At 43.2% G+C, this 17,589-nt stretch overlaps 1 protein-coding gene across 1 annotated transcript in view; it reads left to right on the top strand.

Moving 5' to 3' along the window:
• The first annotated feature begins 1,674 nt into the window (after positions 1–1,674).
• The window catches only part of FAM107B (family with sequence similarity 107 member B), a 79,486-nt gene continuing 63,571 nt past the window's right edge, over positions 1,675–17,589 (top strand). Inside the window, exon 1 of the mRNA XM_038387601.2 lies at positions 1,675–1,952. The gene's annotated coding sequence lies outside the window, so the exon portion shown is untranslated. The remainder of the gene's footprint in view (positions 1,953–17,589) is intronic.

The raw sequence follows: 17,589 nt of genomic DNA on the forward strand, positions 1-17,589 counted from the left end.
GGGCACGCCTAACCGTTTGGGGACCTAGAGACTTGGACCCTATTGTGCTAGGGGACCATACAAAAACGTATTAAGAGACAGCCCCCGCCCTATCTAAATAGACAAGATAGACAAAGGATGGGAGGGAAAAAAATTAATCCCCATGTTATAGATGGAGAAACTGAAGCACAAAGAGATGAAGGGCATGTCTACACTGCCATGGCAGAGCTACAGCTTCAGCAGTATTGCTGTAGCATTGTCGTGGAGATGCTTCTTACATTGACGGAAGGAGTTTTTCTGTCGCTGTAATACGCTACGCCCGGCTCATGAGACAGCTCGTGGTGTCCGACACCATCAGGTGGTCCAGAGACATCTATATGGAACACATCACAGGACACCGACAGTACCATGTCGAGTAACCGAGAACGTTGACCAGGGAAATAACCCGCTTCCTTCCCTGACGAACCGAGGGACGCACCCCACCCACGTACTTATTCTCTACACTGACTCAGACTCTTAGTACATTCCATGGGTGGCATACCTGAGCCCATTTATCCACTAACGCATTAAAAACTCCCACACCCCAATCTGGATCTATGCTGGTTATGTGATATGTATGTACCTCGTGAACTTTGTAACCGATACTTGCAATCCCCCATAACCCAAGCCAAACCCCAGATGTACAGTACCTTCCCTCTTAACTTGTGTAAATTTGATTTTAAACATTAACTTTAATGACAGGTTTCAGAGTAGCAGCCGTGTTAGTCTGTATTCGCAAAAAGAAAAGGAGGACTTGTGGCACCTTTTTGCGAATACAGACTAACACGGCTGCTACTCTGAAACCTGTCATTATGCAAGGCACTGAATTTAGCTGTATAGAGTGGAAATCTGTCAACTTCATGAAAAAAACTCGTACAGATACAGACAGACATCATCTTCCTCTCCAAATGCAAACAGATGGACATCATACCGAAAGGACTGAAGGTAAAAAATCCATTACCATCTACATACCACACAGACTATGCTGACAGCTTGTGCCACACGCTCTCAAAGAAAATTTGTTAGTCTCTAAGGTGCCACAAGTACTCCTTTTCTATTAACTTTAATAACATTTTTAAATCTGCCTCTCTTAGGGTGGGAGGTAGGTCGGCGGAAGAATTCTTCCGTCAAGCTAGCTGCGTCTGCAGGGGGGATAGGTAGGTTGACCTAACCATGTTGCACAAGGGTGTGACATTTTTCTAAGTCGATCTAATTTTGAGGCGTAGCCCAGGCCTCAGTGATTTGCCCAAGGTCACCAGAGGGTCTGTGGCAGAGCCATGACACGATCCCAGATCTCCTGAGTCCCAGTCCAAAACTTTAATCATGCAAAACAAGCCGGCTCCTGGCCTATCACCAACACAACGCTGCTGCTCCTCTCTGAGCCACAGGGGCACTGTGGTGTGGGGCACATGGGCACATAGGGGGGTTTCTCTCTTGGGGGGCGGGGGGTTGGGCTCAGGCTCCTAGTCACAACTCCCTCTCATTCTCCCTTCCACCCAAACACAACCCTCTCTCACCCCCCCCCCCCCAGCCCCCTTCTTTGGAAACTCACAGCAGCGAGCGAGCCGCCCTTCCCCTCTCTGCAGACCCCTTCCCCCCGCCTCCCGGGGACCGTGACAACAAAGGAGGCGCGGGCTGGCTAGGTGCGGAGCCGCGGCACGCAGCCCGCGGGGCGGGGAGCCGAGGAGGAGGAGCTGTGACTCAGCAGCCAGCCCCCGCCCCCGTGCAGGCAGCAGCCGGGGCTTGCCTGGGTGTGCGGGCAGCGCAGCAGCAGCAGCGGCAGCGCGAGCCGGAGGGGCTGCGCGAGCGCGAGCGCGTGTGGCAGGAGCCGCGGGCAGCGCCGCGCGTGGGAGCCCCTGGCCCGGAGCGGCCGCGGCTGGGGCGGAAGGTGCCTTTTGTGGCAGCTCAGGGGCAGAGCCGCCCAGAGCGGCGAGGTAGGTGTTTGTGTCTGGGGCTCGCGCTCTCCTTTGCATTGCACACAAAGACGCTGCTGGGGGCCGGTTGGGGGGGGGGGGAATAAAACCCAGGGCTTTTGTTTTCTAAAGAGAGGCTCAGGGCCGGGAGGGCGGGAGAGGGAAGCATCCTCCCTTCTCCCAAATTGATCTAACTTAATGAATAGCAAAGACAGATATTTAACCCCCCCCCCCCCGCCGCCTTGTGCTGGAAATCTGCTCGTGTGAGTCAGGGAAGCGGCAGCTCCAGGGCTTTCATTGAGGAAAAGTTCCCTCTGGCAGCCCCATGTGGGGTGCAAATGCCGTAGGGTGCAATCAAGGGAGCTGAGCTGGGGGTGGGGTGGGGGGGCAGAGCGAGTGCCCCTTCTCTGCTCCCAGAGAGAAAACGAAGGGGGGTCTCTGTGCCTCGGTTGTAGGGTTTTTCTTAAAAAGGGAATTAAAAAAACAAAAACCTCACGGAGAGTTAATTGTTCCTTTAAAAGGAAGGATGCATCGTGCTCAGTGAATCATGTGGTTCCCTGGACAGATACTGAGCTAAGTCTGCGTTTGAAATCAGGGTTCTTGGCCATGAGGCATTTTTAATCTGGAGCAGAACAGTTGTGTGTGTTTCCAGATAATGGTAGGTTTCCCCTGCATTTGGCTACCACGCTTTTTTTGAGCTTGTGGGGTATCTTTGTTCGCCAGCATGTGTCTCCAAAGTAACTTCTTCTCGTGAAAAGAAAAGGAGTACTTGTGGCACCTTAGAGACTAACAAATTTATTAGAGCATAAGCTCTAGCTTAGCTCACGAAAGCTTATGCTCTAATAAATTTGTTAGTCTCTAAGGTGCCACAAGTACTCCTTTTCTTTTTGCGAATACAGACTAACACGGCTGCTACTCTGAAACCTGTTCTTCTCCTGACTATTTCCTGAGTCTCTTTCCTACGTCTCTTTTCCGTGTTAACAGTTCATTGCTGTGCCATACAGCTTCTGCCTGCTAAAGGAAGGTGTGTGCTGCTTGCATCCTCTTTCCATTATTCACAGACGTCTAACATGTCTAGGAATGTATGTATGTGTCCTTGGACAGACAATCAGAGATGCTGTAGGGTGGCAAGACCTATTAGATCATCCTAGCATTGCAGAATTATTCCCTATATTGTCTACCTTTTAAAATGTGAAAATAGTGTTCAGTCTTGAAATTCTGATGGGTAGGAGGATGGGCTATGAATGGCCTGGGCCAGTCATACCAAACCTATGGTAAAAAATTGCGTAGCAAACCACAGAGATTTGTTCTTTCTTTTTCTCTTTCCTTGGTTCCAACTCTTACAGTTTATGATTTTGTCAAAATTTCCCTTAGTTGCCTTGAGGCTGTAATTTACTAGATTTTCATAGTACTTTGGGTTAAAACCCTGTACAAAAAGTTAACAGCCCAGATATATTTTTGCTAATAAAATCTGTGCGTTCATTTGATTGAGATGGTAGGGGGAAGGATATCTATATCTATATATGTAACTTTACATGTAAAGTTTTTACTTCTGTTACATCATTTGATATTGGGTCATCAGATATACGTAGTCTGACTAGTATACAGTACGTGTGTGCTTGACTGGATTGTTAGGGTTTGTGGGACAAGGCACAGGATCTCAGTAATGAATCTCGTGCCTGAAGTTTAGTATACGTGCATGTATGTTTGTAGCAAACTCTCAAGAATGGGAGAGGAACACATGAACATTTGGTTTCATTGAGACTTTGTATAGTAAAATTAAAACACAGTAAAGAGAGAGGTATTTCTGAATGATATAGCTAGGGCCCTACCAAATTTGTGGCCATGAAAAACATGTCACGGACTATGAAATCTAGTCTTTTGTGTGCTTTTACCCTATACTACACAGATTTCACGAGGGAGACCAGCGTTTCTCAAATTGGGAGTCCTGACCAAAAGGGAGTTGCAGGAGGGTAGCAAGGTTATTTTGGGGAAGGGGGGGATGGGTGTTTCATGGTATTGCCACCCTTACTTCTGCACTGCCTTCAGAGCTGAGCGGTCAGAAAGCGGCAGATATTGGGTGATCACCCAGCTCTGAAGGCAGTGTCCCTTTATGCCCATAACTTTGTTTGTTTGAATATTCAGAGGTTTCCCCCTCTGGTGAAGGACATTGACTTCACCACCCCTGTGCCAGCTGGGGCTAGCTAATACATGGAGTCCAGTTTCATCTGCTCCAGAAGGAGGCTGTGCCAGTCAGAGGTAGCTTATAGTGATAACATCCACTAAAGTCTTTTTTGATGAGAGGGAGGGTTCTGAGGAGAGTGTGCTTCTATGAGGGGGAGATAATGGAATGATTCTTTCAGTGCCTTGTGTGTACAGTGAATAGGCATTCATGTGACTTCATGTTTATACACTATCCTTTGTTCTACTGAAAATAATAAAATAGAATTAACATCCCTGGGTATTTAAGAGGACGTGACAAGACGTGGATCAAGAATGTTCTGCTGTACATAAATGCAACCTAAATCATAGAATCATAGAATCATAGAATATCAGGGTTGGAAGGGACCCCAGAAGGTCATCTAGTCCAACCCCCTGCTCAAAGCAGGACCAAGTCCCAGTTAAATCATCCTAGCCAGGGCTTTGTCAAGCCTGACCTTAAAAACCTCTAAGGAAGGAGATTCTACCACCTCCCTAGGTAACGCATTCCAGTGTTTCACCACCCTCTTAGTGAAAAAGTTTTTCCTAATATCCAATCTAAACCTCCCCCATTGCAACTTGAGACCATTACTCCTCGTTCTGTCATCTGCTACCATTGAGAACAGTCTAGAGCCATCCTCTTTGAAACCCCCTTTCAGGTAGTTGAAAGCAGCTATCAAATCCCCCCTCATTCTTCTCTTCTGCAGACTAAACAATCCCAGCTCCCTCAGCCTCTCCTCATAAGTCATGTGCTCTAGACCCCTAATCATTTTTGTTGCCCTTCGCTGTACTCTTTCCAATTTATCCACATCCTTCTTGTAGTGTGGGGCCCAAAACTGGACACAGTACTCCAGATGAGGCCTCACCAGTGTCGAATAGAGGGGAACGATCACGTCCCTCGATCTGCTCGCTATGCCCCTACTTATACATCCCAAAATGCCATTGGCCTTCTTGGCAACAAGGGCACACTGCTGACTCATATCCAGCTTCTCGTCCACTGTCACCCCTAGGTCCTTTTCCGCAGAACTGCTGCCGAGCCATTCGGTCCCTAGTCTGTAGCGGTGCATTGGATTCTTCCATCCTAAGTGCAGGACCCTGCACTTATCCTTATTGAACCTCATTAGATTTCTTTTGGCCCAATCTTCCAATTTGTCTAGGTCCTTCTGTATCCTATCCCTCCCCTCCAGCGTATCTACCACTCCTCCCAGTTTAGTATCATCCGCAAATTTGCTGAGAGTGCAATCCACACCACACCAAATCTAGGCTGGCATGTATGTATGATATTTCTACACAAACTTAAATGATTTCTAAGGTGTTAATTTACACTTTTTGATGTGCTGTTGGACTCCTGCTGAGCAAAGCACTTAAGTATGGGGATCAAAATTGTTTAGTTACCTTTTGAATTCAGATTCAAAGTAAAGTGGAAATCTTATTGTCGGGTAGCTCAGGAAGGCAAGGAACCTGTTTTGGACCAAGTGAAATTTTATTACTTATTGGCAGGTCAAGGGGCATGGATCAGCGTTCACGTCGCACTCCTCGTCAGTACCCGGCCCGGGCTGGGAAAGTTAATGATCCAATCAGCAGACCAAATTTGGTGATGAATCCTGGTCACGTGCCACCTTAGACATGTTGCGCATATGCTAAGAAGAAGACTGGTAGGTTAGGTTGCTGAGCAGCACTTAAAAATAAATCCTGTATACGTTGACTTGCTATTTAATTTGAAAATGGGCGACAGGGGATGGATGACTTGATGATTACCTGTTCTGTTTATTCCCCCTGGGACACCTGGCATTGGCCACTGTCAAAAGACAGAATATTAGCTACATGGACCTTTGGTCTGACCCAGTATGGCCGTTCTTATGTAAAAATGTCTTTACTACCTCAGTTTCCTTGTAAGTGTAAGCGCCTGGGAAATGGATGGTTTACTGAACAGTCCTGTTAACTTGCTAAAGTCCTCTTCTAGGTTTTCTCCCTTAGTTGTGCTCCATAAAGTACTTCAAGAAAGAGTGTATGTGGTTAATCATGTCTGTGCTTTCTCTGAGATGCAGGATGGGATACAGTTGTCTCCTGGAGGTCAGTCCATGAGGTAACAGAGGCAGGCGGCCAATGTTCACTTGCAGCATCAGGATTTTATTTATTTATTTTTTATTTTGGGTCAGTTTGGATTATGATAATTTTGTATTATATGGTGCCTTTCATTCAGAAGGTTTCCAAGGCAACTTGTCCTTGAAGGAGAGCTGTACTGAATAAAGTACTGAAAACAACTTATATTTTTAAAAAAACCCTGCTTGCTACCCTCCCACCCCAATACACACAATTGCCCAGCAAGAACTGCCAGAAATTTGGAATTCAGTTTTTCTTCTGACAGTTCCAAATACAGGAATACAGAAGATGGAGAAAATGGGTTTTGTTTGCACCTTTTGATTTGCTTCTTTATAATGTATAACAGGGATTGGCAACCATTGGCACGCAGCCCGCCAGGGTAGCTTGTTTACCTGCCACGTCCACAGGTACGGCCAATCGCGGTTCCCGCTGGCCACGGTTTGCAACTTCAGGCCAGTGGGGGCTGTGGGAAGCTGGGGCCAGCACATCTCTCGGCTTGCGCCACTTCCCGCAGCCCCCATTGGCCTGGAACAGCGAACCGTGGCCAGTGGGAACCGTGATCAGCCGAACCTGCAGACGCGGCAGGTAAACAAACCGGCCCGGCCCGCCAGGGGGTTTACCCTGGCGGGCTGCGTGCCAAAGTTTGCTGATCCCTGATGTATAAGAAGGCCTGAAAGGTATTTTCAAGGGTGTTTTAAAAATGTTCACTTTTAGAAATGTCAGTAACGTCAAATCTGGTCATCTCCCATCATGCTGGAAGTATCTGGAGAATCCAGAGATATCCCTTCCAAGCAATTCTTAGGGTCCGATCCTGCATGGTTGTGCATGAAGATCTTTACTAAGATGAGTACTAAATCCAGTGGGACTACATGCATATGAAAAGTTACTTGCATGTTTTTGTGTTTACAAGATTGGGCCCTGGTCTTAAGTGAAGGGGTGAGAGTGACCATCCTTTAACAAAAGTGCTTTTCTTCTAACGGTTTCTCAGGCCGTTGAGTCAAATGGACGTTAACAGGAATGCAAAATCTCGATAAAAATTACTTCCCTTCTCAATTAACCAGGTTTCACTTTCCTTTGGTGCCAGTGATGTCATAGCCTTACAAGTTCTCCAGTTGTCCCTATATTCTTTCAAGAAAAAAAGCTAGACAAGAGCTAGATTTCTAATGTAAAGGATGACCAATTCTCTCCCCTTTCCCCCCACCCAACCCAAAAAATTTCAGGCTGCCTTAATAGTAGCAAAAAGCTACAAATCCATTGTTCCCATTTGTATGTCACTTTTGTAAAGCTTGATTGTTTTAAAAAAACAAAAAACAAACCAATAGCTTACCTAAAATTGCAGGGTGGTGGTAGTCACTTCATAGATAAAGCTGCAATTGAAGTTGTCCAGCTGAACACACACGTTTCTTTAAGACTGTTCAGAGAATGCTACTCCGTTGCAACTGAGCTGGGGTTGTGATTTACTTGGGTGTGACTGGCTTTTTGTGGAAGTGCAACCTTAACTCTGAATTTCCTAGGTTTCTGTTTTTCTTTCTTAAACTAGTATCCTTTAAAAAGTAACATACACCCCAAAAACGGAGGTGCCTGAAGCTTTAGCACCAGGTTTTGTGCAGTAAATTATAGTCATTTAATCATTTCTCTATTGCGTGTTACTTATTATTCACTTATTTATGTCTGTAAACTTATATGGTGCTTTACAAACACAAAGCAAGACATCGTGCCTGATCTACCAAGAAGCCTGCAATCTACTATTAGAGAAGACTAGTAATAATAAGATGATTGTGGCCCTACAAAAGCATTTATTTTCTTACAGTTTAGTTGTGTGTTGTTCATGTATAATTTGCCTTTGTTTTCTTCAGTTGAAAATACAGTTGACTCATCTCTAGTAGCTTTGAATTCCTTGATATATGTAGAACTCAGGGGTCAGATAATCTCAGATTGATATTTGCTCATTTGTAGCTCTGAATGAATGGTGTCCAAGGATAAAAAGAATAGGAACATACGAACTACCATACCAGATCCGAGTATCTAGTTCAGTATCCTGTATAATGTTGGTGCAGTACAGTGTGTCATAAAATGTAGGCTGGCTGCATAGAATTCCCTAATTTCTATTTAACTGACAGAATAATTTTAATTCTCAATATTTTTTCCAGTTTGTTCTTGAGCAATTATACAAGTTGAAACTATATGGTGGGACATATGTTGTTATAGAGATGAAAATGAAGAAGCCAAGCATACATTTATTTTGGTCCACCTATTCCATACATGCTTTCTTCTCATTTCCTTGTGGGGATCATTGCCGGTGCACCCTTTCTTTCATTGTAATTATATTTTTCAGCAAATAACTTTTTTTTTTTTAAAAAAAAGTGATTGCTGGAACTAAAGAATCCCCACTCTCTGAAAAGCAGCAACTTGGTGCTCTATAGATAGGGGAATGTTTCCTTACGCATAGTTGAATTGGAAGGATGTGCAAAGATACTTCTGTAAATTTCCAGCAACTGAAAGCAACACCGTCATTGTTTGTAAAATGAAAGAACTAGCTAGATACCACTAAGCTTAGATTCTGAAAGGAATGTCACTTAAGATTTCATGCCAACTTTGTGTGTGTGAGGTTTTTTGAAAAACAGCATAGTTTCCTATAATTCATAATACTCCTGCAGATCTTCATAACAAGGTTCTAGGGATGTCACTAGCTGCATTGTGTTATGAGGAACATCCAACTGAGAAGTGTTCTGGTAAGGTGTGTGTTTCCTCTGTCTGCAATGCACTTGGTGTGTGTGATCATTCCCTCCTTGAATGAATGCATGTACAGAATGCCAGTAATCCCCCAATTAAATGTAGGGATTGGTGAGCTGCTGGAACCCTGTAATGATTCTGAAAATGTAATGTTGTAGCTTAGTAACATGCCAAATATGGAATACACTTGTATTACACATACTACTTTGGTAAGCTATTTTAATACATTGTCTCGTCTATCTTAAATCTTGCAGTCTATTTTGAAAAACTTGGTAAATGTCCATGTAAATCATTTTGTGTGGAAGGTTTTGTGAAAGGGCTATTATGCAACAAATCACACATTTGAGATGAGCCTTATCCAAACCCCCCTTCAATTTTGGGAAAGTTAGATCCAAGTCTGCACTCTTCAGCTTGAGTGCATTTCTACTATCTTACTACATGTGTGGAATTGTGGTTTATCAACAAAAGAGACTTTTGCTGAAAGAAAAGGCAGCCTGTAAGTTCAGGCTGGATGTGTTTTATACTTTCTATGATACCTTTTTCACTATGGCCGCATAATCCAAAGATTCATACCTCATAAATCCAGGAATTTACTGAGCATTCACTAGACTGTGCTTACATACTGGAATTGTCAGTATGTCAGAATACGTAATAAAACAGATCTCTCTTGCTTTGAGGAAGGTAAAATCAACCAATGCCTTTGACTAAAAAATTTACACGCCAACGTTAATAATTATTTGCCTTACAGTAGCGCCTAGAGACTTTACCAGCCATCAGGGCCCCATTGTGTTAGACGCTGTGCAAACACCAATAAGAGACAGTCCCTGTCCCAAAGACTTTACAGCATAACTATACAAGAGGGACAATGAGTGGAGGGGAATCAGAGGCCCTGAGAGGTGAAATGACATGCCCATGGTAAAAAGCAGATAAGTGGCAGACTCAGATATTGAACCCATGTCTCTTGTATCCTAGGCCAGGTCTTTGTACTGATTTAACTGTTTTGGCGAGGGCTGTGATCCCCCTCGTCCCCCACCAAAATAGTTAAAGTAGTGCAGCCTCTAGTGGGGATGTAGTTACATTGGAATAAAGGTGCCTTGTATCGGTTTAGCTCATTCACTATTCCTTACAGGAATAAGCTATACTTATAGTAAAGCACCTTTATACCAGTGTTACTATGTTCGCACTAGGGAGTTGCATTGCTTGAACTATGCTGGTACCATTTTTTGTGTGCAGACAAGCCCATATTCTAGCACCCGCTCCGCTGAACCATGCTTATCACCTCCTCCTAGTCACATGCAACAGTCTCGTTATCAACTTTGAAAATCTGGTACGAGATTTTTTTAAGAGAGCTCAGCACCCAGCAACTGCTGTTCTTTTCTTTGGGCACTTCTGGGAGCTGAACTTCTTTGAAAATCTAGCCCCTGTTGTGGATTCTGTCCACTTGTGCCAAAGCTTAATGAGTAATGCTGTACAGTCCTCATCAGAACTTTATGAGAGTAGTTCAGAGATGCTGGGTCTTCTAGATGAAGTATAATGAAGGTGCCATTCACTGGTTGTCTTGAAAGAGACAATTGCACTGTATGCAATAGTACAGGTGTTGGAATCCATATCCTGTGATAGAAGAAGGGTTATGTTCAGTGGTTAAGGCATTGTCCTGGGACTCAGGAGACCTGGGTTCAATTTTACTGCTTCACCGTAGACTCTTTGCATGACCTGGGACATGGCACTTAATCTCTCTGTGTCACAGTTCTTCATCTGTGAAATGGAAACAGCAGTATTTCCCTACCTCCCAAGGGAAGTTGTGAGGATAACATAGGCCTGGTCTACATTGGGGGAGGAAATCTATCTAAGATACGTCGACTTCAGCTACACTATTCTCATAGCTGAAGTTGCGCATCTTAAATCGACTTAGAATCACTTACCGCACGTCCTCACAGTGCGGGATCGACGGCCGCCACTCCCCCATCGACTCCGCTTCCGCCTCTCGCCGTAGTGGAGTTCCGGAGTCGATGGCAGAGCGATTGGGGATCGATTTATTGCGTCTACACTAGACGCGATAAATCGATCCCCGATAGATAGATCGCTACCCACCGATCCGGCAGGTAGTGTAGACGTGGCCATACATTAAAGGATGGTGAGACACTCAGATACTATGGTGAGGGGCCATATAAGTATGTCACAGAGAGAGACAGAGGGATCCTGGCCAAATTGTAATTCATGTATTTACATTGTGCCTCTCCCAAATCTGCTGCTTATGGTTTCCTATTGCTAAATTATTTTTCCCTTCCTGAAAGCTGTCCTGGGTGTTGCTGGCATGGAATTGCTTCTGCATTCTACTGGAGAGGTATTTCATTTTCTGTGGTGTACACATAAAGAACATTTCAGACATTATGCTTCTGGATGGAAAGTGCTAAATAAGTAAGCAAGTGCCAAGCTAATAAAGTGCTTCATGTCAGCAATCTGAGAATCCCAATCAGATACGTATTTTACTATTCAGTTGTGGCGGGTGTGGTTTTCTAAGCTGTTTCTCTTGTTGTGTGGAAAACTCTACAATTAAAACTTTTTTGCTGCTGAAGCACAGCTTAACTTATCATGTGTGAATGTCATTTTTCAGTTCATCCTCCAGTAATGGAAAGTTTTGTTATGGCTTTTCAACAAATCAAGTGTCAAAACTGAATAACACCCACTTGAATGAAGTAGATGCAGATTTAAAGTACTATTCTGTGCACTGAAACAAATTATTGTTAAATCCTTTAAAGAAATATATACTTAAAAATAAGTTTATTTTTCCAAATGCTTAGAGAAATTGAACTGATAAAAGAGCACTATCAAACAGAACACATGATCTGTGTAACAAACCATGTTTTGTGAAATGATAGTTTTTAAAGGGATGATCCAGCTCTCACTGAAATTTAAGTACAGGTCCATCTGTATGCTGGTGCCCCTTTAGATGTACTATTCATGTTTGAAAACACTGTAGATTTCAGAGTTTTTCTTGTTTTAATTACAGAATCAGTCATTGATATAGGATTTTTTCTTTTTTAAAGAAAACTGGCTAGCTTTCTGTCAAAATGACAACAAACATGCAACATTTACTTTCTAAACCCAGACATTGAAAAACAATGTTGTTATATCAGGCAAAGATTGCACTTGGGAAGTACCAATACTAGTCAAATTCTGTCATGTATGGATAATTAGGCATCACTATAGGAGGAATGAAATGAAGAATTCCCACTCCTATTGCCACAAAAGAGGGACAAAAGTTGCATGCTGCCAGGTACAATGCTTTAGAATATTTTTAAGATTAAACTTCTCTGTAATCAATGCACAGATTTTCTATGCACCCTCATTAAGATGTGCAAACCCAATTTAGAACAACATTGTTGGCTCAAATGAGAGACTCAGAAATGTAGTGTTGGAAACCACATATACAGAAAGAAAACAAAAAGATATTCAAGGTTTGCAAACACCAAATACATTAATTAACAGAAAAGAATGTAGACCAGAGTATTCATTACTTCGTACTTACATAGAGCTTTCCATATGTTGAAAGCTGTACAAATACAAATTAATCCTTTCAACATCCCTCTGAAGTAGACACATATTTGTTTTTATTTTGCAGATGGGGAAAAGAAAGCAGAGAGCTTGCCCAAGGCCATATATAATTGGAGGCAGAGCTAGCTAGAATTTGAACCCTGGACTTCGTGAATTCAGTAGGATTTTTAAAAGGATTAGACATTTATATGGGAACAGAATGAGATAATATACAAGTAAGATACAGTCTTATGGTTCAGGGCTTAAACTAACTGCTAACTGGCAAAAGTGAGGTAGAAACTTACCTAATGGGTAGTTTAGGCAGTTATGTGTTTAGAGATCTATCAGTTAGTGAATTTTTAATGCATGTAATATATGCTATTTTGATTTTATGTAGTACTAATTTTTTTAAAATCAGAATGTCAGGTTAGTAGAACATAACCATACTGGGTCAGACCAGTGATCTATCTTGCACCTTATTTTGAAACATCTGATACCGACCACAGGGTGCTAGACTGGATGGATAACTGGTCTGACACAATTTAGTGATTCCTCTGTTAACTGTCTGCATGATACTTTACGTCATGTCACCTCTACACTGCTTATTGCTGAGTTGAATGTCCAGAAGGGGAAGTTAGTTTGTGCCATTCCTAAATTGCCTCATTTGCTCCAATCTCAAGATTATGCAGACACAGAAAAGCAACCTGGGGGTAATTCCACTTTGTCTTGAAAAGTTGTAACAATTGCCTGGTGGCAGCAGCATAAATAAAGTGAAGGAAACCATCTTGAGTTTCTCCTAGACAGATCCAGTATTTGCGAAAGTTGTCCACGGTGGCTTTACTGAATGCTGAAATGCAGCCAACTCAGGGGTGTGATATGGCATTTTTTCGTTAGATGTCACACAAGAGTTTTAGAACAGAAAGTGAAGTGAATTCATTAAATTAAAATTTTCCCTGTTCATTAAAGTACACAGAACGTAACTATCTATATTAGAATTTGGACTGGGTGTAGAGGATAAACACGCCTTACTCTTGTGAAAAGTGCCTTGGGGTCAGTAAAGAACACAAGTACTCAGGATATTGTTTTTTATGACTCATCCCCATAAGTAACACACTGCTCCCTACACTATGCTGGTGGCTCAGTTCAGAGCTGGGGGCTCAGAGAAAATTCTAATTGGAGTCTGCCACCTGCAGAATTACCAACACCACTTTTTATTTGACCCTGTTTAAGCTTGAGAGATCAGATGTGATCATAGCACCAGAGGCCAGTCCTGAGATGTTACTAAGATTGAGGATTGGTGGCTTTAATCACAGAATGTTTTAGTTACATTTTTAACTCTTCTTTGTTCTTGAGCTCCAAAACCTTTTATACGAGCAGTTCTCAAACTTTAGCAACCCTGAGGACCCACATTTTGATTTTAAAATTTTTCATGGACCTCCAAACTCCCTGCTCTGTCCCAGGACCCACTCCCACTACACCCCTTCCCCCAAAGGACCCAACCCTGCCCCTCTTCCCGTGCCTGCTCCACCCTGCCCCTCCTCTTCCCCATGTCTTTCCGCCCCTTCCTCCCACATGCCCTGTCCCTGCTTCTCCCCTTGCCTGCCTCCCTCCCAGCGCCTCCTGATTGCCAGGGAACAGCTGTTCACTGGCGTGCAGGAGGCATGAGGGAGGGGGAGGAATTGATCAGTGGGGCCCACGGACCCCCTGGAGAGGGTCCATGGACTCCAGTTTGAGAAATACTGCCTTATACAAACGAAGGGTACTTTCTCTTGCTCTAAATCTGAGTGCAAGTTGAGATCTGGCTCTTAGAAATATACAAACTTCAGAGTGTAACTTATTTGTTACATGTCAAATAATATAAATAGGAGGGTGAAATCCCAGCCCCTTTGAAGTCAATGGGAACTGCTTGAAGTGTTTTAAATAGGGTCTGGATTTCACAATAAGTCACCAGTGCAACTATTCCATTCAAATAATTTGGAGTTCCAAAGTGGTCTGATTGTAACAATCCATTCTGTATTAATTTTGATTAAATCATGAGTCTTGTGGCTTTTGGTACTTAAGAATTTAGCTATAATGTTGTAGTCCTATAATAGGGTTTAAGGTTTTTTTTTCTTTTTTGAAGAAGATGTTGAAAGGCTTATTCCAGTGGTCTTTTCAGGCAGCTTGCTTGAGTAAGATACTAAAATGAAATGGAAATGGAAAGGGAGTTCTATTTCAACATAATTTTTAGAAATTTCAGCACATGCATAATAAAAGCTGCAGATAACGGTAGGGTTCATTGATACTTTTGCATGAATAGTATGGGAAAGTATTGGGTGACCCTTGAAAGAAAATGTACTGTTGGTGCTTATACCTAGATTTATTGATGTGGTGGAAATTCCTCCTCTTATTTTTCTAAATTAATATATTTCTTTTACACTATACACTGCTTAAATAATATTCATAACTAAATCATTTAGATTCCTTTGGCCTGACTGTGCTGGACTCTCTCTAATGCTTGGGCTTCAGCTTAGTAGATGCTAGTCAACACTTAACTAATGGAAAATCTAAGGTAAAAAGTGGCTATATGTTGCATCAGAACTGTAGAGCAGTGGTTTTCAAACCAGCACCGCTGACAGGCCATTAAAAGTCCTGTTGGTGATGCTGCAGAGCCAAGGTAGGCTGGTCCCTACCTGTTCCGACACCGTGCTGTACCCTGGAAGTGGCCAACAGATCTGGCTCCTAAGTGGACAGAGGGAGGATGCCACAGGCTGCCCCCGCCCTGAGCACCGGCTCTGCACTCCCTTTGGCCAGTTCAGGCCAATGGGAGCTGTAGGGGGCGGGGCATGAGGGTGAGAGCTGCGGAGAGCCGCTTGCATGCCTCCACCTAGGAACCAGACCTGCTGCTGGTCACTTCCAGGGCACAGCGCAGTCCACAGTATCAGGACAGGCGGGAAACCTGCTTCTGCACCCCGGCTGTGCCGCTGACAGGGAGCCGCTGGAGATAACCCCGTGCCACCATCCCCTGCCCCAGCCATGAGCCCCTTCCTGCACCCCGCGTCACCATCCCCTGCCCCAGCCATGAGCCCCTTCCTGCACCCCGGCCCCAGCCCTGAGCCTCTCCACGTCCTCTGAACCCCTCATTCCTGGCCGCACCCCTCACCCTAACCCTCTGCCCCAGCCCTGAGCCCCTGCCACACTCCGGACCCCTCATCCACAGCCCCGTTGGGTTGCGGGTATCCACAATTTTCTTCAACTGGGTTGCCAGAAAAAAAAGTTTGAAAATCACTGCTGTAAAGGACTAAAAGGTCCTGCAGTGAAAGTGCAAGACTTCTAAAACATTGCATTAAATGCTTTGAAGAAATTTGTTTTTGTTAGTAGAAAATTGGATAATTGGAATTTCTTGGCAATAGCACCCAAAAATTGGAATCATTAAAACTTTGGGCATTTATAACTCAACTAGTTTTGCATGTAAGGACTTTGAAGCTTATAATGGAGGGGGCAGAGAGTGGAAGGAAAGTATTTTTGTAAAGTGTATTATTGATATCAATTTAGTTTTTTATGATGGATTGATCGTGCTTATGAAGGGTTAGAGGATGATCTTGGCATCTAGAGCATTAATACATAGGCCAAGTGTAGTGCAGACAGCTTAAGTGATAGGATTTTTGTGCTGTCTTCCTTTTGTGCTGGGGTTCGGGGTTTTTTTTGTTTTTGTGTGTGTGTGACACCCATGTGTTTTCAAGTTCTGCTGTATGGAGGTTTTCGCTTAACTGGGTACTCCCCCCTTGCCCCCCTGAGTAATTTTTTGAAAGCATATCTTTCTTTTTATAGTGGGGCAACAATTTTGAAGCTTAAACACAAGTTTCAAAAGTTAAAGGCTCTGGGCTAAAATCTTGGTAGGCGTTTATATGTAGAGACACCCACCATAAAAACAAACAAAAATTTGCCTTGCAGCTGTTGCCCCACCCCATTCTGGACTCCATATGTTGTCTTTGATAGGCAAAGCATAAAGCAAAGTAGCCAAGGGCTGCATGTTATGATGCAAATATGTATGCATTGTCCAGGACCAAGCAATGGTTCATACAAACAGACTCTTCTGCATTCCGATCCTACTGTTGGCATCAGTAGACTAAACAAGGGGATAGGAGCAGTGGAGATTGTAAGGTCTTTTGCAATATAGATATGCAGGCTTTTGGGGATTGGGCTGGATTTAAATAATTATCTTTTCAGCGATCAGGATTTGATCTCGTGTGATCCAGTAGAAAGCGATTTTTTTAGATTTATTCACACAAATAAAATGTAGAATATATTTCACAGTAATGGTATTGTGTAGCTATGGTCAACGTTCAGAAATGTAGAATGATCAAACCCATTCTGGCAAAATCTGAATTAAGTTAATTGATGTAGCATTTAATCAAGGCAGGTAAATATTAACAGATTTTAAACCAAAGTCTCTCTAATGGCAATATCTCTCTTCTTGTAAACCTGACTTTTTTATATTTGAAGCTGGGACACTGAAAATGCTCCAAGAAGCCATAAAATCACATATAGGAAAAATGTTTTAGGTAGATACAGGAAAGGATATATTACTACTACTTAGTAAAGAAATGTCAGTTGCTTAAGACTCCCTCTTGTGAGTTCAGAAGGAGAGGGGCATGGTTATAACAGTATGACTGAAATGTGCAAACTTAAAAAAAAAAATGCTTTCTTTGTGGTGTGTCTGTATATAGTGCATTTCCTTTTCCAGCTGATACTTGTACAGGCACAATCTGATAGCCCTGTGAGATGGGTGTGCGTGCACGCCCTTCCCATATCAGTTTAATCTCTTTTAAAAGTACACAACTAAAAACGTAGATCCTGTTTACGCACTCACCCAGGTGCCACTGGGTGAAATGATTCTCCAGTCCTGCTCCCCCAAAATAGCAATGAGCTCCTAGGAGCTTTTGCTAACATTTAGCCTCCAAATTGACCATAGCGCTGGGGATGATTTACCTACTTCTGAAGAATCTTGCCCCTGCTTTCTTGTTACACTAGATCATTCCCTATCAGAGATCGTTTATTCCTGGGTGAAGCTCATAAAAATCTTTAGGTAGAGCAAACCTTTTGCATT

The sequence above is a fragment of the Dermochelys coriacea genome, chromosome 1, assembly GCF_009764565.3.
Source record: "Dermochelys coriacea isolate rDerCor1 chromosome 1, rDerCor1.pri.v4, whole genome shotgun sequence".
Taxonomy (NCBI): Eukaryota; Metazoa; Chordata; order Testudines; family Dermochelyidae; genus Dermochelys; species Dermochelys coriacea.